The sequence below is a fragment of the Cynocephalus volans genome, chromosome 13 (assembly GCF_027409185.1).
Source record: "Cynocephalus volans isolate mCynVol1 chromosome 13, mCynVol1.pri, whole genome shotgun sequence".
NCBI lineage: Eukaryota > Metazoa > Chordata > Mammalia > Dermoptera > Cynocephalidae > Cynocephalus > Cynocephalus volans.
In genome coordinates this window covers 44092903-44119156 of record NC_084472.1, presented here as the reverse complement: position 1 = coordinate 44119156, position 26254 = coordinate 44092903, and the positions used below count along the sequence as shown (strand labels likewise).

Below are 26254 nucleotides of genomic sequence, written 5' to 3'. Positions count from 1 at the left end.
CCAGTTATTGTTTTGAAATGTGGGTCTTGGTCTCTAGCATTCATTTTTATGGACATAATTCTGATCATCTAGAAATACTATTTGTCTGGAGTCCTCATTCTCAGGGAATAGTGCTCTCTACACATCTAGGCCTGCTTGAGTTCCCAACAATCAAGATTAGTTCCTCTTGTAGAAACCAAAACAAACTAATTTCCCTTCTCCAAGCTTAGGAGCCTAATTTTCTAGACCTTACAGCCTCCAGAGGTTGTCAGACACAGGCCCGAGGTCCGGGGCTGCAGAGAGAGGAGCCAAAGAACAAAGGGGAGGATGCTGAGCATGTTCATGTCACTTCTAGCCAGCTGGCCCGGCTGCACTGTTTTCACATCAGGCCAGCAGTGAGAGGCAGCACGGGACAGCAGGTGAGAGCCTGGACTCTGGAGCCAGACTGCTGAATACAAATTTTGCTTTTGCCACATATGAGCTGTGTGACCTTAGGGAAGTTACTCAACCTCTCTGTTAACTCTGCCTCAGTTTGCTCCTCCCTAAAATGTGTATGATAATACTACTACTCATCTCACAGTGCTTTCACATGGATTAAATAAATTCATAGTTTTAAGGCACTTGGTACAGTGTCTGGCATAGATTGCTATAAAAATTGCTTTTATTATTAAAATTGAAAAAGAAGTTGTTTGAAGAAAGAACTTTGTGGCTAAAATGAAGTTTAAAAACTGTTATCTTAGACCAGGGGTAAGCAAACTTTTTATGTAAAAGGCCAGACAGTGAGTGTTTTAGGCTGTGGGCCATAGGATCTCTGTTGCAACTAGCAAAAAGCAACCATAGACACACATAAAGGAATAGGCATGACTGTGTTCCAATAAAACTTCATTTAGAAAAATAGGCATCATAAGCAAAAATAAACAAATGGGATTATATCAAACTAAAAAGCTTCTGCACAGCAAAAAAGGAAACAACCAAAAGAACAAAGAGACAACCTGTAGCATGGGAGAAAATATTTGCAAACTATGCTTCTAACAAGGGATTAATATCCAGAATATACAAGGAACTCAAACAACTCAATAGTAAAAAACCAAATAATCCTATTAAAAAATGGTCAAAGGAACTGAATAGACATTTCTCAAAAGAAGACATACAAATGGCCAGCAGTTATATGAAAAATGCTCAACATCCCTCATCATCAGAGAAATGCAAATCAAAACCACAATGAGATATCATCTCATCCCAGTTAGAATTGCTATTATCAAAAAGACAGAAAATAACAAATGCTGGCAAGGAAGTGGAGAAAGAAGAACTGTTACACATTGTTGGTGGGAATCTAACTTAGTACAGCCATTATGAAATACAGTATAGAGGTTCCTCAAAAAACTACCATATGATAGACCTACCATATGATCCAGCAACCCCACTACTGGGTATATATCCAAAGGAAAGGAGACCAACATGTTGAAAGGATAGATGCACTCCTATGTTGATCACAGCTCTATTTATAATAGCCAAGATTAGGAACCAAACTAAATGTCCATCAATGGATGATTGGATAAAGAAAATATGGTATATATACACGATGGAATACTACTCAGCTATAACAAGCAATGAAATTCTGCCATTCACAACAACATGGATAAGCTTGGAGAAAATTACATTAAGTGAAATAAGCCAGGTACAGAAAGAGAAATACTACATGTTCTCACTCACATGTGGAAGATAAAAAAGTTGATCTCATAGAAGCAGAGAGTAGAATAGTGGTTACTAGAGTCTGGTAAGGGGAGGGGGGATAAGGAGAGGGTGGTCAATGGATACAAAATGGTAGAGAGATAGGAAGAACAAGATCTAGTGTTCGATAGCGATATAGGGAGACTACAGCCAACGACAAAGTACTGTGTAACTTCAAGTAGCTAGTTGAAGAAGATTTTGAATGTTCCCAACACAAAGAGGTGACAAATGCTTGAGGTGATGGCTATGATAAATACCCTGATATGATCACTGCACAGTGTATAAATGTACCCAAATATCACATTGCACTCCATAAATATATGCAATAATCACGGGTCAATTAAGAAACAATAAATTAAAAAGAAAAACTTAGAGAGTAGAATAGTGGTTACCAGAGACATGGAAGGGGAGGGGGAAGAGAGGAGGGGCAGAAGCTGTAAATGGATACAAAGCTTACAAAGTTACAAAGTTAGATACAAGAATAAGTTCTGGTGCTCTAGGGTGACTGAAGCTAATAATACTGTATTGAACATTTCAAGATAGCCAGAAAAGAGGATCTTGAAAGTTATAACCACAAAGAAATGATAAGTATTTGGGTGACAGACATGCTAACTATTCTAATTGGATCATTATACAATATATGCATATATTGAAACAACAAACTGTACCCCATAAAATATACAATTAAAAAAATAAATGCACCCCTTAGTTAACTTTTGGATAAGCATATCTGTTATGGGTTGGAGAATGGAGGTCAAATAGAACAAGTTTTTTGCAGCACATTTGATGCTAGCATGATCATTCTAACAATTAAATATATCAACTGTCATTGTGCTGAAGTTATTCAAGTGCCAATTGAGAAGTTTCTGATAACCAAAATCCTGAACAATAAGTTGCTTTTTAAAGATCCGAATTTGCAAAATAGGTGAATTTGAAACAAACTAAATACTATTTAAAAGGGTTCTTTACAAAAATATTTGCTAAGGTTGTCTTTAGGCAATAATCACCTTTCGTGAATTCAAATTATGATCATATGCATAAAAGTTTCATGTAAAGAAATATTTAGGAACCCACATTTGTTACATGAAAAGAGGTAGTCTTGGGCTGAAATTAGACATGTATTATTCAAAACTCTACCAGTGCCAAGTCACATAAAACCAACACAAACTAGTTTATGCAGCATTTCCCAAAATTCACTACCCTGGAGTTTTCTGACATGTCTGCATACCAGCTATAATATTATTATTGACCTTGTATTGACTTTTTATTAAACTCAGCCTCTTGCTAAGGAATAATGAAATCACAAGTTCCACGTACTTGTGTTTTTTCTTTAATGCACAATTAGATAAATACACAGCTTGAATTTTTTTACATGTTCATAAGTATTCAACTGAAAATCATCCTCTGTCCCACCAGTGGTACAAATGCCATTCCTTAAGGCACAGAAAGGGAGACTGTTACATACTGAATTATGTCCCCCCCAAATTCATATGTTGAAGCCCTAACCCCCAATGTGACTATGTTTAGAGACAGAACCTTTAAGGAGGTAATAAAGGTTAAGTGAGGTCATAAGGGTGGGGTCCTAACATGATAGAACTATTGTCCTTATAAGAAAACTGCCACCAGAAAGCTGTCTTTTTCCACGTGCACAAGCACAGAGGAAGGATCATTCAAGGACACAATAAGAAGGTGGCCATCTGCAAGCGAGGAAGAGAGCCCTCACCCAAAACAGATTTTGCCAGCACCTTGATCTTGGATTTCCCAAATGGCCAAGAAATAAATGTCTGTTGTTTAAGCCATCCAGTCTATGGTATTTCACTATGGCAGCCTGAGAAGACTAATACCAAGACTACAGAAACTAACAAACAAACTCAACACCATGCCCAAGGAAGACAAAAATGGCCAGAAGCAGATGTTCTCTTAGGTTCCCAGCTCCACTTCTCTTCAGATGCTAGTGTGTGCTCTCTCCCAGAGCAGGTTTCTTCACAAGGCAGCGGAATCAGCCAAAGCTGCCAGGCTCCATCTTCCTGCCCTGCCCTCAGGAAGGAAAGGACCTTTCTCTCCCAGCTCCCATTCAAAATACCCCATGGAAGGTCACTTGTCGGCCTGGCTTTGGTCACATGCGTATCCCTCATCCAAAAGCTATGGCTGGGCCAATGTGGGTACAACATGGCTCATGACCAGCCTGAGTCCCACCCCCCTCTGCAGCCCAACAGTGATGCCTCGGAAATTCCAGGTCTCCACACAAGTTTTGTAGAGGGCCCTCAGGTACTGTCTCTCCAGTCCTCTGACTATCTCTTCCCCACCCCCAGGCCATGCTCTCCTCCTCCTGCACCCCCACCTGCCTCCACAGGCCCTCCTCTCCTTATGTCCTCGTGGGACTCTTCTGACACCCCAGTATTTGCCTATGTCATAAAACAGCTGCCCTTTCTGGAGACTCAGTTCTGTGCCAGGTACTGTGCTAAGTGCATAACATATACAATATTAGTCTTATTCTCACAACAGCCTTAGGAGGTGGGCACTATTATGTGCCCGTTTTACAGTTGAAGAGGCAGAGCCTTAGAAAAGGAACTCTCCTAAGGTCACAAAGTCAGTGAGCAGCTGAGTCGACAGCAACCCAGGCCTGACAACTCCAAAGTGTGCAGGCAGGGTCCTCTGCTCTCTCCCTCTGCTCTGCCCCCACGTATTTGCATCTCTGTTCCTGGGGCAGGGGTGCCTGAGCACACCCAACACCTCCTCTTGAACTGCAACTTTCCACTCCATTATGAAAGGATGCTGTTCGAAAGGCAGGGCAAGGATTGCCACCCCCACTTTACAGGTGAGGAAACAAGGAATGAAGAGTTGAAGATTACATAGTGAGCCTTAAGCAGAGCCAGGTCTGGAAGCCAGGATTCATGATCTTCAAAAGCAGAATTCTTTTCTATCACTCCACCACGATGTCCCTGCCTCTTGGCATCCTGACCTTACAAATGGGCAACTGCGACCCTATCTAAGTCAAAACTGCTACTAAGACTTTGAGGGAAACCCACCACCCCTTCCCCACTCTCCCTCCATGGTCAGATGGATGTACAGGCAGCTAAGCACAGAAAAGACCAGCAGAGAGCTCAGGAGTTAAAACTTCAGGCTGGATGTTAGAAGTAGAGAAAAGCTCCAAACCCTTGTGCTTCCAGATGTGGCCCAGACTCAGGGAGCTGAAAGCCCTGCCCCACCTGCCTCCCCCTGGTGAAAGGAAGCTTCTGATCCCTCATCGCCCTGCCTGATCAGAGCTGCTCTCCCCACTGGCGAAAGGCTTCCTGAGAGCAGAGTTGAATCTTCTTTTCCTCTGTCCGCTATCCCCTGTCCCCTGTCCCCACTGCCCTAAACTCAGCCCTGTGTCTCACACACACATACCAGGAGACTTCCTGGGGGTAAACACCATGAGAGTGTCTTTGTTTGAAAAACAAATCCCTCTGCCGCTCAGCCAGGGAAGTGATCCAACACCTCCATGTCACAGGGGTTCCTGCAAACTGAGCAAAGTTGGGGAACCAAATCTTATCTCTGTTTCCAGTGCAAAAAGGAGGTGACGCCAGGGGCTGGAAGGCCCGCATGAAGGCAGAGGTCCTAAGGCCTAGGAGTCCACTCCCACCAGTTCCCAATGGTGAGTAGGTGTCATAGACCCTCAGTGGCGGGCACTTCCCAGTCAGGGAAGCCCATCCAATCCCCAATGCCTAGCACAGTCACTTTGGCAGGAGGCTCCAGACTCTTCTTTGCAAAGGTGGGTCAGCCCTCAACAACCTTTCCAGCCTCTGAACACCCTGGCCCTTGACTCTCTGGACCACTCAAAGGGGGCTCAGCAGAGTTGGCTGTGGAATGCTCATCAGGGCTGGGGAAATAGATCTTTGCCACAGATTATTTTGTTGGCAGCTGTGAAGGAATGAGAATCTCCATCTAGGAGCTGCCCCTGAGACAGACTGCACAGTCATGGGCTACATCCACAGAAGGACAGTGTCCAGATGGAAAGAGGTGACAGCAGCATGGTTCCTGTACTGCTCACCACATCTCAAATACTGTATTCTGTTCCGGGTCCCCATTCTAGGAGGAGCATTGATAAGAGATGTGCAGAGAGGGGAATCCAGGATAAGTTCTGGACACCTGGCGAGAGAAACTTTGAGGGAATAGCATTCACCTTAAAGAGAAGAAGTGGGGCTCCAAAAACCTAGTTGCCCTGGAAGAAGGATTGGATATGCATTCCCTGTGGCTCCCAGATCACAGCCAGTGCCAATGGGTGGCACACCTTGGTCTAAGAACATGTCTTTAGGGCCTGAGCTGCCAAGTGAAGGCCTGGGCTACAAGGCAGACACCCGCAGGAGGCCAGGGCCCTAAGGTTTGACCCACTTTCAGGTCTGGGACTAGGTCAAATTTCTGGAGCCTCTTCCATCTCCCAGACTATAGGGGGAAAGAGAGCCCCAAAGGCCCTCAGGCAGTTCTCAGAAAACCTCAAAAATTCTCTCTCAGAAAAACTGGTGCAAGACTACAGTCTTCCACAGGAAGTCAGGAGCTGCTTCCTGAGGGACACAAGGCTAGCCCAGGAAATCCAGAAACTTCCACACACTTCATTCTAGAGAACTGGGTGGGCACAGTTCAGAGAACCAGTCCTCGATTTGTTTTCTCACTGGAAAGTCTGGTATGTGACCCTGGCTGAGTTACCTAGCTTTTCTTGTCTAAATGTCCCCATTGGAAGAAATGCATTAGCTGTACCATTCCCTAGCCACCTTACAAGCAGACTGGGAGTAATGACCCCTGGCATCACCAACAATGTGAAAAATGAGGAGATAACTCAGCCTGTCGCAGCAGTGGACAGCTGTCCATCCACAGTACCCTGGCTTGCAAGGTCCCGCACGCACCAGGATCTGAAGGCCTCTTCCCATCAGTCCAAATACTGGAGTCAGGGAGCTTGGGATCCTGGAGCTTGGTGGTGGTGGTGGTGGGGGGGGGGGTCATAGCAGGCTGCTGGGAATCAGGAAGTTGGAAAGATTCCCAACTGCTTTCCTAGTTCTAGAATCTATTACAGATACATTAAGTAAACTTGGCTCTAACGAGGTAACTAAAATCACAAAAACCCTGTGGGGATAAACCAGGAGCAGGGCTCCCTGTGGTTTATAATCTTTGTTCAGGCCGCCCTGTTTTCAGCCTGCATTCCTGGAACCAGGCTGTGGCCCTTTCCTCATCCCCACTACCACCTGTCACCTACCTGGGTCTCATGGGAACAGGAGCAAGCTAAAGACTCAGAGCTCCCAGGTTTGCTGCACCTGGGGTTGGCTTCTCTCTGGTGCCAGAAAGGCCACAGTCAGCCACGTTTGTTCTACGCAGAGGAAGCAAACCCATTGAATCACTTCCCCAGCAGCCTTTCCCTGCATACTCCCATGGACAGAACTCAAATCCCGTGCCTCAAAAGACCTAGAACCAGCCTGGCACAGGGTGGGGATCATCTCTACCTGTTCACAGAATTAATTTTACAGGGAAAGAGCAAACTGCCAAACTGCAGGTCCAACTGGCCAAATCAGGCAGATCTGGAGCAGCTACCTTAGGTGTAGGCAAATGCCAAAGACAGCATCACAGAGATTCTCCCTTCCCATGTGAGTCCAAACTGAGGATCTATCCCTGCATTCTAGAGGGGTGGCACTTGGACCCTCAGAATGCGAGCAGCAAGGACTCTGGACATCATCTCATCCAAGCCCTGAGGTCACTGAGGAGAAAACATCCAGAAGTGAAGTGGCTTGCCCAGGATCACCCAGGTCATCAGCAAAAGACCTAAGACCAGTGACCTTTTCAAAACACCACAAGGGACCTTGGAGTAACCTGCCCATCCCTGTGTGTGATGGTTAAGAAGCAAAGCTCAAGCAAAATTGGCTATTCCACTTCTTAGCTATGTGACCTAAGGTAAATGACTTAACCTCTGCTAAGGACTGAATGTTTGCTTTCTCCCAAATTCATATGTTGAAAACATAACCACCAAGCTGATGGTATTAGGAGGTGGGGCCTTTAGGAGATAATGAGGTCATGAGGGTGGAGCCTCAGGAATGGGATCAGTGTCCTCATAAAAGAGAACCAGAGAGCTGCCTCACCCCCTCTACCACGTAAGGACACAGCAAGAAGACGTCATCTAGGAGAAAGAGGACCATCACCAGACACTAAATCTGCTGGCGCCTTGATCTTGGACTTCCAGCCTTCAGAACTGTGACAAATAAGTTTCTGTCATTTATAAGTTTATGATTTTTTTTATAAGAACACAAGCAGACTAAGACAACTTCTTTGTGCCCTAATTGCCTCATCTATAAAATAGAGACTGTGGAGGCTAATTAAGATAACACACATAAAGTGCTCACTAAGCGCTTAACACTGTAATACTTAAGAAATGTTAGGTTTCTAAAGTTGTTATTGGATCACCCCTGGGTTTCAGGAGAAATACCACCTGTTCAATCCCGGAGTTTGCACACATCTGCCCATTGCCCAAACACAGCAGCTCACAGATCAGAGTCCAGGTTTTGGAGCCACACAGGCCTGGATTCACTGGGTGACCTCAGAGAGGATAACACACTCATAGTTGAAAGATTAAATATGCTTAGGAAGGGAAGCCCTCAGCTCGGGGCCCTGCACACAATGCATGCATGTTAGTGTCCTGGGACTGCCATAACAAGCTAACATAAACTGGGTGGCTTAAATAACAGAAATTTATTGTCTCACAATTCTAGGGGCAGGAAGCCCAAGATCAAGGTGTCAGCAGCCTTAGTTTCTTCTGAAGCCTCTCTCCTTGGCTTGCAGTTGGCCACTTTCTCCCTGTGTTCTCACATCCTTGTCACTTTATTTCTGTCTTATCTGATGTGTCCTAATCTCCTCTTCTTTTAAAGACACCAGTCAAGTTGGATTAGGACCCACCCTAATAACTTCATTTTACATTAATTACCTTTTTAAAGGCTCTATCACCAAATACTGTTGCAATCCAAAGTACTAGGGTTAGAACTTCAACGTAGGAATTTGGGGAGGCACAATCCAGCCCATAACACCTGCCTTGACTCCTCCTACTGTCTGGTGGCTGCCACCAATCTCCGGCATTCCTCGGCTTACAGATACATCGCTGAAATCCTCCACTTTCACATGGCGCTCTCCCTGTGTGTCTTCACATTGCCTTCTCTCTGTGCACGTCCACCTGTGTCCAATTTTCCCTATTTATTAGGACATCAGTCATATCGATTAGGATACACCCTAATGATCTCATTTTAACTTGATCATCTCTGTAAAGACCTTATCCCCAAACAGTCACATTCTGAGCTAATCTTTTGGGGGGGCGGGCGGGGAATACAATTCAACACATAACAGCATGGTTGATTATTTTTCTTCCTCTTTAGGGAAGGAAAATGTGGAGATCCACAAATCTTCCTCCAGGCACTGTGCAGTGCCACACTGAACTGGTTTTGAATCTGGAGAAATAGCCAAAGTGAACAAGTGCCTGTCTACAAATATACCTTTAAAATATTTTTTTTTTCCCTTGGAGCATGGATCCTGCGGCAGGCACTGCCCTAGCCTCTTGGGAAACGTGCAGATAACTCAGACAAGGACAGTGTATCTTCAAGGTGCTTATGACCTCAGAGGACAGATCAGGCAAGTATCCAGGAAGGATGAAGAGGGAGGAGCAAAGAAAAATGCTAAGTGCCCTAATGATCCACAGACCAAATGCTGCAGGAGGAGGAAGAGGAGGAGGACAAAATGACGATCTGCGCAGAGTGTAGAGGAGCCTGAAGGGGATGGATTTGCCCCGGGACATAGGTGGTCAGCCCATGGCCTGGGCTGTTCGTATGTGTGTGTATGAGGGGGATGGGGGATGGTGGTTTGGGGCAGGGAAAGTGGCATCTACCACTGTCCTCCCAGGGCTCCCAGTCAACCTGGGCAAGAGAACTCATCTGCAGGATGCAAGGTGACAAAGCCACAGCTGAGCAGTGATTCCTCTCTCAATTCCACAGCTGCCTGCAAAGGTGACTGGCCAGGGCCTCAGACCCCCAGGCTTATCCAGTCCTGCTGCCTGGGCCATCAGCAACATATGCTCCCCATCTCTGGACAACTCCGCCTGCTGTGGTTCTCAACCTGGCTCCAGTGGCAGGAAAGTGGAGGGGCTTCTGGGGGGAGGGGGAGACTGCATGCCCCCGTGTTATTTGTGGGTTAAGAAATAATAATTATTAGAAAGGGCAAAACTATAGTGATAGAAAGCAGACCAGTGGTTGCCAGAACCAGGGTTTTGTTTTGTTTTGTTTAATTTTAATCGTATTGAAGTATAAAAAATTATATTTCAATAAAGCTGACCCCCCCATAAATAAATAAAATCACGTTGAAACTTGATGAGGCAAATATTAATTATTGCTTATCCAGCCACCCTTCCTCTCCCCACTTCCTTGCAGGCAGAGCTGGCCTCTTGCTATGGATGAGGTGGAAGACACCCGAGACTTGCTTTCTCGGCTGCTGCTGAAGCTGAGGCATGGGTATTGACTTATTCTTTTCTATGGGACTAGGAAAATCCAACAGAGGAATTTTGGGAAAGATTTTTCTCCCTGACAGATTAAGACATGCAAGGAGAAACTTGCCTTCCTGCCTGCCTCTGGATTCGGTTATGTGAGAATGTGATATCTGGAGCAGTGGCAGCCATTCTATGACCACGAGGAGATAAGCCTGAGGACAAAGGCCAATATGCTGAAGATAGCAGATTGAAAGGTTAGAATGAGTCCTTAAAATTATCACTGTCCCACTATACTCACCAACCCTAGAACTCTTACATTTAGACTTCTGGCAATGTGAGTTGAAATACCTTATTTTTAAAGCCACTGTTAGTCTAGTGTTCTTTTACCTGTAGCCAATAATATCCTACGAGCCAGGTAGTTTTCATCTCTCCATACTTCTACCCCCAACTCCCAAACTGAGATCACTGTGAGATATAAAATAGAAACTTGTGGCTGTAAACTGAGCCCCATCTGACTTCTGAGGCCACAGTCCCCACAGATAACACTTTCCTCTTTAGCCCCTAAGCAAAACAGGGAAACAGACGCTGATTCCTCTTGTGCATGAGCTGTTCACCCCATCACCCCTATGTGCACCCTCTAGTATAAATGACTGATACTAGTGTCAGGTGTGACCCACACGCATACACCCTCCCTGGCGCATGTGGCCATAAGACCCCATTTGCCCAGGACAGTCTCAGTTTACATCTGTGTAATTATCTATATAGACAGAAATCACACAGTCACCCTACTTCTGGCTGCCTTGGCACGCTTTTTGTTCTCCTTCCACAGTACTCAGCACATTGCACTAACATGAGGCTATTCTGGCTTTCCCACCAAGATGAGAAGACGGGAAGCAGGGACCCTGCCAGGCTCAGCCAATTCATCAACTAGTTCACAGAGCCTGGCCCACAGCAGATGCTTGATGTACGACCGCTAAACCAGACCAAATGTTAGCAAGGTAAGAGCCTTAAGCTAAAAGGATTAAGGTAAGCGAGTAGAATGTGAACACAGAAACGATTTTTGGAGGGAGAAGAGGGGCAATTGGGAGCTTTCCCAGAATCCTTGTGTGACAGTGGCAGAGCACGTCTGGGCATCCAGCTGTCTGATGCAACCTCACGCAAAGGCAACCCATGCTCTCCACAGCCCCACATGCACTGGTGAGTATATGACTTGCACAGACACTAACCATCCTGTCAGTGCAAAGGATGGAGTAGCAGAAAGCCTTTTTGCTTCCTCAGAGAGCCAGGGCACTGTAGACAGACAATGAGAGACAGATAAACTGCATGCTCTAAAAAACACTTTGATTGTGTACACCTTCCTGTTAAGCCTGTGGGTTCCCGGCAAGTGGTGATATCATGCCACTGCCTCCCCCAAGGGAAGGCCCTATAAGGGAACAGAGTGGGGAATGTCAGCTCCACCCACTCTGGATGGAACCACACACATTCTTTCTGAATAACTTCAGGGCTCAGTTGTCACCACTACAGTGAGGCATGACCCCATCTCTGCCTCTGTCTCTGTCTCCCTGCCAGAAGTTTCTTTCATTTGGTGAGGTATACGGAGAGTGCCCAGCACTGTGCCTGCCACATAACAGACATTCAGTAAACGTCAGCTCCCTGCACAGGATTCCCGAGTCACTTACTGAATGTGTTCCAGGTGCTGGGGGAAGAAATTTGCAGCATGTGCTGTTGCTTTTCTTGTGATAATCTGAAAAGCACTGAGCCAAAGATTCTCCAAACTTCCACATCACAGACTGTGTCTGTGAAGCCAGCTCAGCTAACCTTACGTATATCTTCAAAAGCTTCCTCTGTGCTAAATTGGCTGGATTCTCACAGTGTCTTAGCTTGACAAATTGAGGTCCTTCTAGCAGAAGCAAGTAGAATGGCGAAAGGTCTAAAAGTCATCTCTCATGACAGCTGCAGGGCACTGAGTGGAAATGACCACCATTCCTGCGACAACAGCCTTCTGCCTCACAGGCAGTAAACTCCCAGCCCCAGGAAGTGCTGGAGCCCAGTGCTACCCTAGTCAGGACTCCCACACCAGATAGAGTCTTGACTAGGTGACCTCTAAGATACATCCCAAGTTTGAAATTGTAGATACTGAAGACTCCAGGCATGGGGAGTACAATGTGGCACATGGTCTGGAGGACCACCAATAGCTGGAATCACACAGGGTGCCCTTTCAGAGAGCAAGGAAAGAAGCCTCATCTGTAAGGGCCTGGCCTGAGTAGCAGCAAAGAACATTCTGGGCTTCCTGGAGGGGGTTCATCTGCAGGCTTTTCCTAAGAGACGAAGCCCCAGGACAAGAACGGTCCTTCTCCACCACCCTGTACCTTCCTTATCCAGTTATGCAGTTGCCTCCAAGGCTCTTTCAAAAGGTTCCCACTGAGGACGCTTCTGCTCTCTCTTCCCTGTCCTTACTCCCTGGTCCTGAAGCATCTCTCCCAGGTAGAGATTTAAGTCAGCAAAGGTCAAGAGCCCCAGAATCTCCCCTGAGGGCCTAGAGCCCACCTTAGGGGGATCCAGGTCCCCAAGAATTTATTTACATGCTAATTCCTCCTGCAGGGCCTCCTGGTCCACATGTCTAGTGGACATCCAAAGTCACAATAGGCCTGAAGGTTTGAATTTCCAGGGAAGACTTTTTCCCCCAGCTTAAATCCAGGTCAAGACAAAAAAATAAAAACCAAAAACCTTCCCCTCCCCCGCTCCCACTATGCCAATGGGCTGATGTCCAGCACATCCTTCCTCCAAGCATGCGGACCTTTGCTGGGTGCGTTAGGAGTACTTTCAATTCCGATTCCTGGTCTCATCTCTAGTCCTGGAGAAGACGTCATCAGGACTCAACCCCCTTGAGTTTTGAGACCAGAAACCATCCCTCGACACCACTCCCAGCCCCGAGGCCTGGCCCAGTATCAGCTTCGGCTTACCCTCCACACGGGCTTTTGAGAACTCTGGGGATTTCCCTCACATTCTATGAGCTTAGCCCTTCTTTGAAAGGATGCTAGTTACATTGTCTACAGCATTTCTAGGTGCTGTGTAATTGGAAGGTTATCAAGATTTTACTACGGGCTGCCCCGTGGCGCACTCGGGAGAGTGCAGCGCTTGGGAGCGCAGCAGCGCTCCCGCCGCAGGTTCGGATCCTATATAGGAATGGCCGGTGCACTCACTGGCTGAGTGCGGTGCGGGCGACACCACACCAAGGGTTGTGATCCCCTTACCGGTGACAAAAAAAAAAAAAAAAAGATTTTACTCCACTGTGACACTAAAAGTCTTCTAAATCAGTGTTGGGATGCCCTATGGACTTTGTCACGGAAAATTTGTCTGGCTGACCTCCCACCCCAGACAACTAACTCTGGCTACATCCCCGCAGATCCACAAATGTAGACTGAACACCTACTAGGTGCCAGGCACTATTTGAGGTCCTAAGGATTTAAACATGAAAAGACTGGACTTCTGCCTAAAACACATCAGCTCTATAAAAATGAAGTGTGGCAGGAACAGAGGTATCTGCACACTTTCCTATTTAATTTGCCTTCTGTTATTTGCCCAGGTTGTTACAGCTTTTTTGTGGCTTCATATATCCATGTCTTGTCTCCCCAGCTAGACTCCTGGAAGCAGGGTCCCAGCCTTCCCACCCTGTGCTCACATCCCAAAGGTGTGGGACAGGGCTCTGCTCACCAAGGATGACAAAAAATGAGAATGCCTCTTCCTAACTCTCTCTAATGTTTCCAAATGAAGCACACTCTCAGATGTTGCCAGATTCTGCCAGTTGGGCCTCCAGCATGACACAGCATCCCTGCCTGGCTTCCCTGCCGACAGCAACAGCGGCCAGGCCGGTGTGACAAAGGATTCTCTGACAATGGGAGGAAGAGGTCTGCTTTCATTGTCTATGTTACCCCTACCACAGCCACGCTCAGCGGCAGACATTCCCGCTCCCAGAAGTGCAGCTCCCACTCCCACTTACTCAGGCTTCTTCTACCTGTGCTTGTATTGTCTGTAAGACAGCTCCATTGCACTGCCAGCAATGCAAACTCAATGCCTGCAATACTGATCTCACTGCAACCGTCCTTCTCATGCCACCCCCAGCAGATCTGCTCCAGCAACCACAAGTTTGTGCCTGGGTTGAGGGCTGCTGTCCACCCAGTTGGTGAGGCCAGAAACCTGGGAGTCACCAGGACTCCTCCCTTATCCCCCAAATCTAAACCATCAGTGCAGACTTTACTCCCCAAATATTTTTAATAGATGACCTTTGGTGCATCCCTAGATGCACAGCCCTGATTCCAGGCCTCAACTCCTGTGACCTCATCGGCTCAAGGACCACCAGACTCCCGGTCATGTTCCTTTCCGTGGCTGCATACCTCAACTCTGCTTAAAGACCCTTCCGCCATGCTTTACCTGTAGGCTAAAGGCCATGGTCGTCAGCCAGGCTCACAAAGCTCCTCCAGTCTGGGCACGCCTGCCTCTCCGACCTTGCATTTGGCCTCACTGCCAGCAATTCCTTCTGGCAGCCTCCACACCTCCATGCAAACCATTCCTTCGCCCTGAATGCCCTTCTCCCAATTCCTCTCCTGGCTCATTTCTTTTCCTCCATTAAGATTCAGCTCCTGAATGGTCTCCTTTAGGAAGCCCTCCCTGATCTCTGAGGGCTTTGCCTGTGCTGTGTAAGGCCCTTGGAGTTTTCTCCACCACTGTGTTCATCTTGCCACACTGAATTTAACTAAGTGTCTGTCTCTCCTACTAGACAGTGGGCTCCATGAAGGCAGGGGCTGTGCCTGTTCACAGTTGTAGCCCCAGAATCTAGCACAGAGCCAGGCATGGAAACAGAGCCCAATAACTACTGAGAAACTCTACAGACTACAGGGTGATCGACCAAACCTCTGTGGTCTACTCCACCCCCATCCCAAGTTTCCACACGTAACCATTTTTAGGCCATCACCCCAGGCTAAAACCTCCTCCAAAATGGCCCTAGACCTACTCCCAAATTCATTTCTTCCATGAAATCATCTCAAACTGTCCCCACTCCACATATTGCCACTATGGTAACTGTCTCCCATACTTTATCCATCCCACCACCTGGGTAAGTTCGCATTTGGGTCTGACTCTGTGGCTGGATATGAGTCAACAGCAGACATAAAGAAAATTATGAAAATTTCAAGACCTCCATTCACAAAACTATAATGATGATGTCAGGTGGTGAGCTCAGCCCTGGGCACTGGATTTGAAGTCTGAAGACCAAGGTTCAGATCCCTGCTCAACTACTTACTTGTGACTTGGGCATGTCACTAACCACAGAGGCTCAGTTTTCTCATCTGCAAAATCGTCATAATGATAAAAACCTCACAGGTTGATAATGATACCAGCCAATTGTAAAAGGCAGGTGGGATAATCTGTGTGAAATATCTTGCAAATTGTAAAGGCAAATCAAGTGTAGGATATTATAACAGTCCCCAGTGTCAACCAACCCCCTATCCAATCCTGTTGTCCTCCTTGGCCCACCAACTCTCCCAAATACATGCCCTTATTCATTCCTAGATGCCAAAAATGAAAGATAAGGCAGGGGAGGTCAGTCTTGAAGGAAAACAATATCGAGACTAAGAAAAATGAATTTCAGAGCCTTTCCCAGAACCAAAGAAAAAGAAGATGGAGAATTCTCACTCTTTGGGAAGTAAGGACCCAACTTTTTTCAGTATCATGGTATAGAGAAAGAAGATTGAATGAGATATCAAAATCCAGGATTTCTTGTCCCACTCTGCCAAGGGCTTGCTGTGACCTTGGGCAAGGCATTTCTCTTCTCTGGGCCTTAAGGTCTTCACATGGAGATTAGATCATCTGCAAGGTCCTCCCCAGCTCTGGGTGCCTACGGTCCAAGGATGTGTCTGCTCTCCCCTGTTCTGAATCACAACTCTGGCCTGGGCTTAATTCAGAAATAAGAGGCAGATGTCAATAGTCAGAGTGGTGATTGATAATTCAGGGAGAAGGCCACCATCACAGCATGGTTCTGAATTAGATTTTGTGCAGGAGGCAGTGGGGGGCAGAAGAAAGCTCGAGCCTGAAAGCGAGCAGCTGAGCTCAGGGGACCAGTGAGTCAGCAATAAGGCCCAGAGAGAGAGAGGATTCTCCCCTCCCCCAAAGAACATGAAAAGGGGCTGCCACATTATCGAGGAAGTTATGCAGAGATGCCGTCAAGTTTGGAGAATACTTAAACACTGCTATTTGCCTGTGTGTTTGTACCTCATGTTCTCTATCTGGGCTCAGGATTCTCCCTCCATCCTAACCACCCACCTCTTGATTCCTCCTTCATGATCTGAACTACAAATAACATAAGCTTAATACAAGTGGACCCCAAAACTGAAATGAAACTGGAGGACAATGTCAGGGACCACAGAAGTGACTTTGGGAATAGATAAAAATCAGACCCATATGAAAATATCTATGCAGATATAAGACAGAAACTCCTAGACCCAGGCAGGACCTGAGTGAAACCTTGACCAAAGCCACAACCTCTCACTGAATCACAGCACAGCAGAGTTGGGGCGGGGCCATGGAGACCATCTCTTCAGCTCCTCACTGCTCAGAGGAACCTGTTGGCTGGCTTCAGGGTAATTTCCCACCAGCTGCTTGATTTCTACAGAAGGCCTACCTTTGGGGCACCTGGGGGATTCCAAACAGCCCGAAGTTCAGGGTAACAAGGGACATAAGGGTCTTTTTTCCTGTTGCTTCCTTCTGCATTTGCTCTAAGATAAGAACTGACATTATGGGCCCCTTGCAAACAACATATGTAAAATTGACTAAGTGCCAGGGTGAGTTCTCTAAAATATTTATGATTTGTTCCCTCCTGCAGGCTCTGTTATTGCATTGTAACTTAGCTATTTCTGCTACACCATCTCTGTGTAATCAAAACACAGTAGAGGATCTAGTGTAAGATAGGTGCTAAATAAACATTTGCTAAACTTGTGTGCTAAATTTGCTTTGTGTGCACTTCTAGATACAAAAATATGTAGGTGCCCAGTACTTATCTGTGCAGGAATGGCTATCAGCTGATCGGTTGGTCATACTTAAAAACCCTCCAGACTATGTCTGAGAACCCTCATATACATGAACTCTGAGAAATACATACAAGCATGTATGAGCTTTTTGCTCTTTTCTGAGCTTTCCATCCCTGGAGATGGAGGGGAACAGGGAGTATAACCTGGGATGGTTTCTCAGGGCTCCATGAGAAAGAAACCAATGGCTTTGAAACTAGTAACTAAAGAATAAGCCTTGGATTCAGTAAGAACCCCATGAACACACCCATATGAACATAGGAATGCATTGCATAAGCATGTATACCATATGCATTTAATACTTGTGAATATGATTCTGGTATATACTGAATGTATCACAACATATCCATTCCCCAACAGCAAATTATTAAATGAGCGGTAATAAGAGTGATGCAGACTTCTGTTCTTTAATGGCTATGCTCGGTAGGAACTGTTAGCAAACTAAAAATGTTCTAACAAAGAATAAGTAACAGCATAATTTACCCCCTTTCTCAGGTTCAGTACTTCCTGAGGCCTCAAGAACCCACTCTCAAAAAAAGTGGCCACTATTTAAATAAAAAGCCAGAGGCTGATAAGAGAAATCAGAGGGGGGAGGAAAGTAGCCTTTCCCCTACTGAAAGGCCTCAGGCCAGTCATGTCACTTCCTGAATCTCAGTGAGCTCATCTGTAAAATGGGCTAATACTCCCCTACCTCACTGATCCTCTTAATAAATGCAATGATATGGGGGGCGGGGAGCCCTGTAATGTCATACAAACATATTATTATCCTAGCAATCTGTTAATCACTGATGACACTGTACCCCCGAATGTGTTACAAAATTACTGCCTCTGAGTGTGCATTATCCAGGACAGGTACTGGACACACAGATGCGATGATCGAATCCTGATTACATCCACAGATGTAAGTCGAATCCTGTTTCAAACACTCAGGGGGAGTTTCCTCAGGCAACCTGAGTGTGTCCTGCACATCTGGTCGGTGCATTCTGTTCCCGTATAACTGGGTTTTCCTGAAAGCCAGGCAATTTTCTTGCGTGGCTCGAGCCTGCTCGGAGCCGAGATTCCTGAGGTTTTCGGCCCAGACCATGAGCTGGGCAGGAGGAACTGGGGCCGGACAGCCGGCGGCCCCTCCCCGCGCTCTGGGCGGTTCCTTCCTCTCTCCAGCGCTGGCGGCGGCGGCGGCGCTCTTGCTGTGTCACTTTCACCCTGCGGAGCCTCCAGCCGCCGCCGAGCCCTGTCGCGCGGGCCCCAGCCTGGGAGATAATCCACCCGCCGCCGAGACCCAGGGCCCGGCGGGCACGCGGGGCAGACAACGGCGTGCGGCCCGCTGGGCTGCAGGCAGCGGCGTGGGCGGAGGCAGGCTGGCCGCGGATGGGGCGGCCCGGCAGCCGTTGGCCCCCACTGTCCCCAGACTGAAGGACTGGGGGAAGGGGGGCCGCGCAGATCGCGCCGATTCTTCCCTGGGTCTGCGAGCAGCGGCGGGCGCGCGGGCACGCGCACCCACAGAGCGCCTCGGTGCAAGGGTCAACCCTAGCGTCTTGGGGGGCGGCGACATGCGCGCGCCCGCGTCCCCTCCCCTCCCAGAAAGACCGTCCCCTCTCCACCGGGTAGGCTGCCAGTCGGCTGGGGCAGGGGGCGTCGGAGACGTGGAGGAAGGGGCCGCGTGACTCCAGCCGCACAGCGGGCCGGGGACTCCCACACGGATGACGAGCACAAGCGACCCCAGGGTCTCCCCCGGCCCACAGCCGCAAGATCCCCTCTCCAAGTAACCCGGGCGCGCGCGCAGACACACACATGACAACGAGCCCAACTCGGAAGACAAGGGGGCTGGCGGTACCGTTCCCGCAGGAGATCGGGGCCCACGCGCGTCCCCACTACGCCGAGGTCTGCGGTCCCCGCCCTCCCCCACGTACACACGCCAGAGCGGTGTGTACACACACAAACAGCCGGGCGGGGGAAGCGACGCCTCGAGCCACCCCTCTACGCACCGCACCCCCTCCCTGTTCACACACACGCCCCCAGCCCCAACCCTGAAAACTCCGCGAAACCACACAGAGCCAACGCCGCGCAGATAAGGGGCTCGGACCCCCAACTGTCTTTTAAAGTCGATGGAGAGAAAAACCCAGCTCAGACGAGAGGTCCCCGGGACGCCAGTCGCATCCAGGCACCGGCACGCTGCTTTGGGGGCCCCAGACCTCCGCCGCAGCCCAAGCCACTGTCCCCCTCCTGCTCTCCCCCAAGACCGGCACCAGGGACAGTCACCTGGTCGTCGTCCTAATGAACCCGAGCCGGAGCCCACCCCGAGGCTGCTCGGGTCACTCACCACCGAGAGCTGGCTTTTCAGAGCCTGTCAACTTAACCCCCGCTCCGCCGGGCGTATCTGTTCCCCGGGCCCGATTACACCGCGGCGACAAAAATGACAATAAAAAAGCCAATAGAATCACAACCGCGGGGAACGGCCAAAGCTGCGATCCACCGATTCGGTGTCATCCTTTGCCCCCATCCTCCGCGTCCCCCGCGCCCCGCGGGCTCATCGGGGACGGAGGGAGGGGGCTGCAACCTGTCTAGACGACAGCCATCCACAGACATCCCCGAGCCCGCGGGGACGGGCGCGCACACACATGCACGGCCGCTGCCACAGACACAATCAGTCACCAGGGGAGGGAGGGGCGGCGTGGAGACACGCTGTCCGGGGTTCCTTCAGCAGCCCCAAGTGCAGCAGCCCCCGGCCCCGTGGCGCGCTCCCTACCTCGGCGCAGGGCGGTCAGAACAGCTGCAAGTTTGGCTGGTACTAAACCAACTGCTCGATGCAGCAAATGCGGGCTTCAAAACAAAAGGGAGAGGAATCACGCTAGCTCCCTTCCTCCCCCCGGGTCGGAACCCGCACATGACAGCGGCTACACCGCGCGGCTCCAGTGCGAGCTGGGCTCCAGCCGTGTCCCCCCATCCCCGAACCCCCCTCGGCGCTGGATCTCCAGGGCCACGGCTCTCCACGGGTCGGGGGAAAGAACGGGGCAGGGAATGGGACAAACCCAGGGAGGGGGCGAGATTGTGGAGTGCGGTCCCCCCAGAGCGGGAGGAGGGGACAGCGGATGGGTGCGGACGCCCGGCTGGTCGAAGCGCAGGGAGGAGCAAGGGGGCTAATTGTTTGGGGTGGTTTTCGCGGATTTATCTGTAAGCACGCGCACGTCACGCAGCCCTCCTCCCGAGTCCCCGAATCGATCTGCAAGCTGAGATGACTAAAAGAGGAGGACTGACGAGGGGATGCTCACCTCGGGGGTCTTCTGGCCGCGGCGCCAAGCCCGAGTCGGGGGTGGGGGAAGGGGGCAGGGAAGGGGAAGGGAGGGACGAGGCTCCGCAGAGCCGACTCCTGCCTGGAGTTCGGCGCGTCCCAGCTGCGGAGGGGATCGGGCGCCCCAGCGCACAGACCAAACCGACAGGGGAGGGAGGGAGGGAAGGGACGGAGGGAGGGAGGGGCGGGTCGGGGGGAGGGAGTAGAGGAAGGAAAAAAACGATCCCCGATCTGACACAGGGAAAGAGAACGTCGGACAGTGACGTCCAAGCCCCGCCCTCCCCTCCGGCCACGTGCAAAGACTTGAAAGGAAAGAGGGCGGCGGGAAGCCTGCTGGGTAATGTAGTTCGCCTTTCTTTCCTGGGACGGCGGGCCCTGGAGAGCGCAGTGCCGCCGGGACGCGGGGGATGCCGCCAGAGCTGCCGGGACGGCCCAGTCTAGCAACGCGGAAACCCGCCGCCCGAAGACTCCACGGCGCTGGCGCGGCCCTGGGTGGGGATCTCTGCGGAGGGAGAAGTGGGGGCATAGGCGCGGCTCAAGTTTGCAGGGAAACATGTGGAGTCAAAAAGCCTTTAAGGATGAGGGCTTCTGTGATTCAAGTGCTAAGTCTGCCCTAATGGCAGATAAAAGGGAGCTTTGTGTATGCACGGGGCGGGGGCGGGGAACGGAGGGAGGGGACTCAACTGGCATTATTAATGCTGCCTTAAATGCCAACGTCGGTTATTGAGATGCATATGTTATAATTAATATTTGAGCATCTCTGTGGCAAGGGCGGGAGGTTGTAATTAGATATGCACTTTGCAACCAATTAATTTTCCATTGGCCAAGCTAAGGGCTGGACATGGAAGCTGGGAGAATTCAGTGCAGTGGGTAATTCAGTAATCACTTAACCAAATCACCCATATTTTGGTTAAAACTGAGCTTGGGGCCCGGCCCCGTGGCTCACTCGGGAGAGTGCGGCGCTGGTAGCGCCGAGGCCACGGGTTCGGATCCTATATAGGGATGGCCGGTGCGCTCACTGGCTGAGCGTGGTGTGGACCATACCGTGCCAAGGGTTGCGATCCCCTTACCGGTCCAAAAACAAAAACAAAAACAAACAAACAACAACAAAAAAAACCCTGAGCTTGGCACAGAGAGGCCTTCAGGAGGATTATAAGAAGATATTCCAAGCAAGGGGGTTAGAAACTCATTGGAGGAAATGTGTGACACAGTATAACTGCTGTAGAAATCCATTTATTCAGTAATTCACATAGCATTTGGTGAGCACTTTCCACAAGCCAGGCACTTCTAAGAATGCCAAGACAGGTAAGACCCTCGGTCTGTGCCCTCAAGGAGCTCAGTCTAGTATAGGGACCACAGTCAATGAAAGTATAACGGATAAGGCAACTCTTGACACAGAGATAAGCACGACGTGGTGTGGAAACCCCCTCCCCCCAGGAACAGCCCATCAGGATGGAGGGTGGATGGGGGTGGGAGAGGGTCCGGAACGTTTCCTGGAGGAAGTGGTGCTTGAGCAAAGAATTACTAAGGTTTTAATGAAAGCAAAGGAAGGGGTAAGCATCTGACTAAGGCTACAGGAGACAAAGACTCCAGATGAGAAGAGAGAGCTAATTCTGAAGGTCCCAGCAATTTGGCAAGGTGGAAAGGGCAGGTTGTTGTTGGGGAGCAGGTGTGGGCGGAGCAGCACAGGAAAGGGGGCGTGGCGAGAGGGTGAGTCTAGAGGGCAGAAGCACCCTGGGATGCTTCCCAGAAGAGGTGGGGCTTGATGTGGGCCTTGAAGGATGGGTGGGATTTTGTTTTGTGGGGAGAGCTTGTCTTCTAGGCTTCAGCCATTGCCTGAGCCCGGTCTCGGAAGGAAAGCAAAGCAGCATAAACATTCACGTCCTGTAGAGCAGCTCATTTGACTCTAGAACCAAAGGGCACAGTGGGTGTCATCCCTTCCCTCTAGAAGGAGGCAGCAGGTGCAGAGGCTTAAATGACTTATCTGCAGCCATGAATTGTTAAAAGGCAGGTGGGTACCGGAAGCACATAGTGTGGGTGCCAGGTCCAGAGCCCCCTCCAAAGGAACACCTGACTCTTCCTGCTGGTTTGTCCCTCTTAGCATTTATGCTTCATTGGCTCAGCAGTGTTATTTTTATGTTTTAACATCTGGAAGATTTCCTGGGTTTACAAAATATTAAATAATAGTACTGAAGCCTATCTACTCAGCAAATTCCCATTTACTTACCTTGTTGTGGATTTTGGTTTTGTACATTGTGTGACAGACACCACCTGCAAAGGAAACAAGAATGGAATCGTCTGGGTCTTGGCTTAGCTTTGCTTTAACTCACATCCTCAGAGGTGAGGAGAGGTTCAGCAATGTGCAGAATGTAAAACGACTTCAGAGAGCACACACCTACGTTTGGGGCCTGTGTCTAGGGTCAGTGGGGTAGTGGGGACAACAGCCTGACCCCCGGGTTTGAATCCCAGGCATAATACTTTCTGTCTCTGCAACCTTGGGTTATTTACTGAACCTCCAGATGGGGAGACCCTGGCAGCTTCCTCAACAACCTTTCTTAGCCTTGTGAGAACCAATGGTGATAATGTATTTAACTGGCTTTGTTATGTGCAAAGTGCTCAATGATGGTCCATTCTTTCTCATCCCAGGTCTTTCTGGCCCCTGAGAATGATCCCTGGATTTCTCTTTCTGCTGACTCAGGGCAGAAGAGCTGGTGTTGCAGGGAGGATTCCTGAGAGTGAATCACCTTAATGTGTGAAATAAGTTATGTTTGTCTTCAAGGAACCTTGACCTGATTCTAGACCTCACCTCCTATTGGCCTACCTCTCACAACCCCCTCAGCAGCTGGCAGGGGTTTACACTCTCCCCCTGCCTCCCCTACTGCCCAAGGACCCCCATAGTGTGTCACCTCACTCAAGGCTGCCTTCTCGGGGCAGTGTTTCTCTGGGCCCCCACATTGCTCTCTCTGCCCATCAAAATTTACCTCCCGCTTTCTATATCCTCAGAGCCTGGCTCTCTGCTTCACCTCCAATTGTGTAAAACCTTCATTAATGTACAATAATATACTCTTTTCATTCTCTCTTCAAACCCTGACAGTTTTGTCTTCTTATCGAGAGCTCTCTGATATGGCCTCTGATGATGGGCACTTCAGGCTGGACTGGGACCTTTGGGAAGAAGGTTCTGTGGATCCCTGAGACCAAAGCTCCCCAGGTGGGAGGCCTGAGGCTGGCCCTCATCTATCCTTCCTTTTCTGCTCTGTAGATGATCTTAAGTTCAGCCTGCAGGCTTGGGGCGGAAGAGCTACTGGGTGCAAAGTTAATGAACTGGAGATTTCCTGGGGAGAAATGACACTGGTTTGGTTTAGTAGTGGCAGATTTTGAGTGGCCAGGAGTTGCTTTTGTCTGACTTATCACATTGCCTGCAAATGAAAAGTCACAATGTTTCTTTCTGTTTTAAGCAGTTGCTTCTCCTAATCCACACTTGCCTAAGACACTAGCAAAAGAAACATTTCTCCTTTCTTCCTATTCCTTCTCCCCCAAGCCCTGTAGCCTTTCCAGGGAAAAGTTACCCTTCACCAGTCACTACATTTACTGAAGGCCTGGTGGGAGCTCACCAGAGTGCTGAGGGGAGAAGCCCCTGCCTTCAGGAGCTGAGGAGACAGGCTGACACCCAGGAGATAATAGGCTGACACTGTATAGGTGCTTTTAAGTGAACTAAGGGTTCCTAGCAGGCTGCAATGGTCAGAGAAGGCTTCTGGAAGGAAGGTTAGACTAAATCCACTCAAAACTTCCCATTGAGGAAAGGTCAGCAGTGGGGAGGCATTGCAGAAGTAGTGACTTTTGGTAGGAGCTAGAGAGTGGCTTCCTCCTGCAGTTTGGTGGCCACTGACCCCACAGGAGGAAGGAAGTTACTGGTCTAGAGTCTACGCTCTGTTACAGTAGTGTTGGCCTGGAGAGGTTATGGCTTGGTAGGACCAGGTTAGATTTCCCCCATGCCTCATCTCAGCTTCCACTGCACAGCCCCAAACACCAAGGCCTCAAAGGCAGGTGCAAAGTGATCCCATAAGGTTGAAGTAGGTAGTGGAGGAAGGGACATGAACAGAGAACAAAGAGCTTGAGAAAAGCGAAATAAGAAATAAACCAATGGATATTTACTGGAAGCATGATACGCATAAGGCACGGTAAGCCACGATGGGGGAGAACATGTGTAAAATGAGGTTCCAGGTCCCACCTGATCCTATCCTGCTGCGTGACACTTCCTCTCTCTCTGGACCTCAGTTTCCATACCTGTAAAATGAGAGGATTGGGCTCTATAATTTCTAAGATTGTCTCCAAATCTTAAATTTTCCTTTCAGGAAGTTTACACTCTCTGTGGCAAAAGAAGCTGTAAAATTAAGTAGCCAAAAGGATGAATCTTAAGCTGTTTAATTCCAGCAGAACAGGAAGGGTTTGTAATATTCATTAAGCAAAACCCTGAAGACCATGAGGGAACATAAACAAGCAGATCTTGTATTGTAAATTTGAGGACGTAAATGAAGCCCATGAGTTGTCAGACATTCCTGGAGTCTCTCAGAGTTCAAGGTCAGATCTCACAGGTCAGTAGCATGAGCTCCTCATCCACAGCCTTGTCCCTGATGAGGGCTTGGGCAAAGACACATCCCACATCTCTGCAAGAGATAAGTTTCCTTGTTTGCCACGCCACTCCTGAAATAAACTCAATCACTTTCACCCTGGGAGGGGCAACCAAGGCTAACTGGACCAGAGGTGTACACTGATCCGAGGGGTCGTTGGCTAGGGGAGACTTGAGTGGCCCTGGCTCCATCACATAGTCTGAGCCAAACAGATTCCTTCTCGCAAGAATCTGAAGGAAAAGAGTGAGAAACCTCTGCTCATTGCTGATGGCTCCTCCGGTCAAGGTTTGTGGCTAAGGTGGGCCAGGTGCAGGATGAGAAAGCAGAGGAAGCAGGTGGAGGAGGAAAGAAAAAGGAGAGGGAGAGAAGAGATGTTTAGAGTAGCCTCAGTTCCTAACTTTCCCAGTTCTCAGTCACAAGATGCCTCTCGTGGGTTCCTGATTGCTCTGTATACTTATAGTAATCCCCTTTCACTTGTGCTAGGTTGAGCTGGTTTCTGATCTTTGTAATTCAAAGACCCACGTCTAGAACAGCCTGAAAGAGAGCAAGTGCAGAGAGAGGGGTTGGGACCATGAAGATCCCTGTAGCTGGGAACCTCCTCCTCCTGAAGGTACCCTTCCCTTTTCTATTCCAGATGTCTCCCTCTTCAACCAGCTTATGATTCCTGTCTGTTAAGATTTTCTTCTGAGATATCTGCAAAATAATTTGGCCTTGAAACTTTCACAGCCTCTAAATCCCTTTTCCAAGAACAGTAACTAATATATTAATTGAGCAATTACTATTTGCCAGGCAACAAGCAACACTTTTTGTGCTTTGTCTCATTTAGTCGATACAGCAACTTTTACAGTGGAAGAAATTGAGGCAGTGAGGGACGCACAGCCAGGAGGCAGGTGGTGGTCCCCCGGGGCTGTGAACGGCGAGCCAGTGAGCTTAGCCATGCCTCTCACCTCAAAACATTGGGATCCACCTTCTCTGTGTCCCCAGCAAGCATTTCTCATCCAGCTTCAGGAAACACTGGAAACATGGTTCTTCCTTGCTGGCTCATGTATAATAAGGTGTTTTT

General features: G+C 48.9%; 1 protein-coding gene across 5 annotated transcripts in view; it reads right to left on the bottom strand.

Moving 5' to 3' along the window:
* The window catches only part of CTIF (cap binding complex dependent translation initiation factor), a 309605-nt gene extending 288799 nt beyond the window's left edge, over positions 1-20806 (bottom strand). For 4 of the 5 annotated variants that reach the window (XM_063077260.1, XM_063077263.1, XM_063077262.1 and 1 more), the window contains exons 1-2: positions 20544-20806; positions 20021-20094 (exon numbers count right to left, since the gene is read on the bottom strand). The gene's annotated coding sequence lies outside the window, so the exon portion shown is untranslated. The remainder of the gene's footprint in view (positions 1-20020; positions 20095-20543) is intronic. The other variant, XM_063077261.1, reaches the window with a different exon arrangement.
* Positions 20807-26254: the final 5448 nt, after the last annotated feature.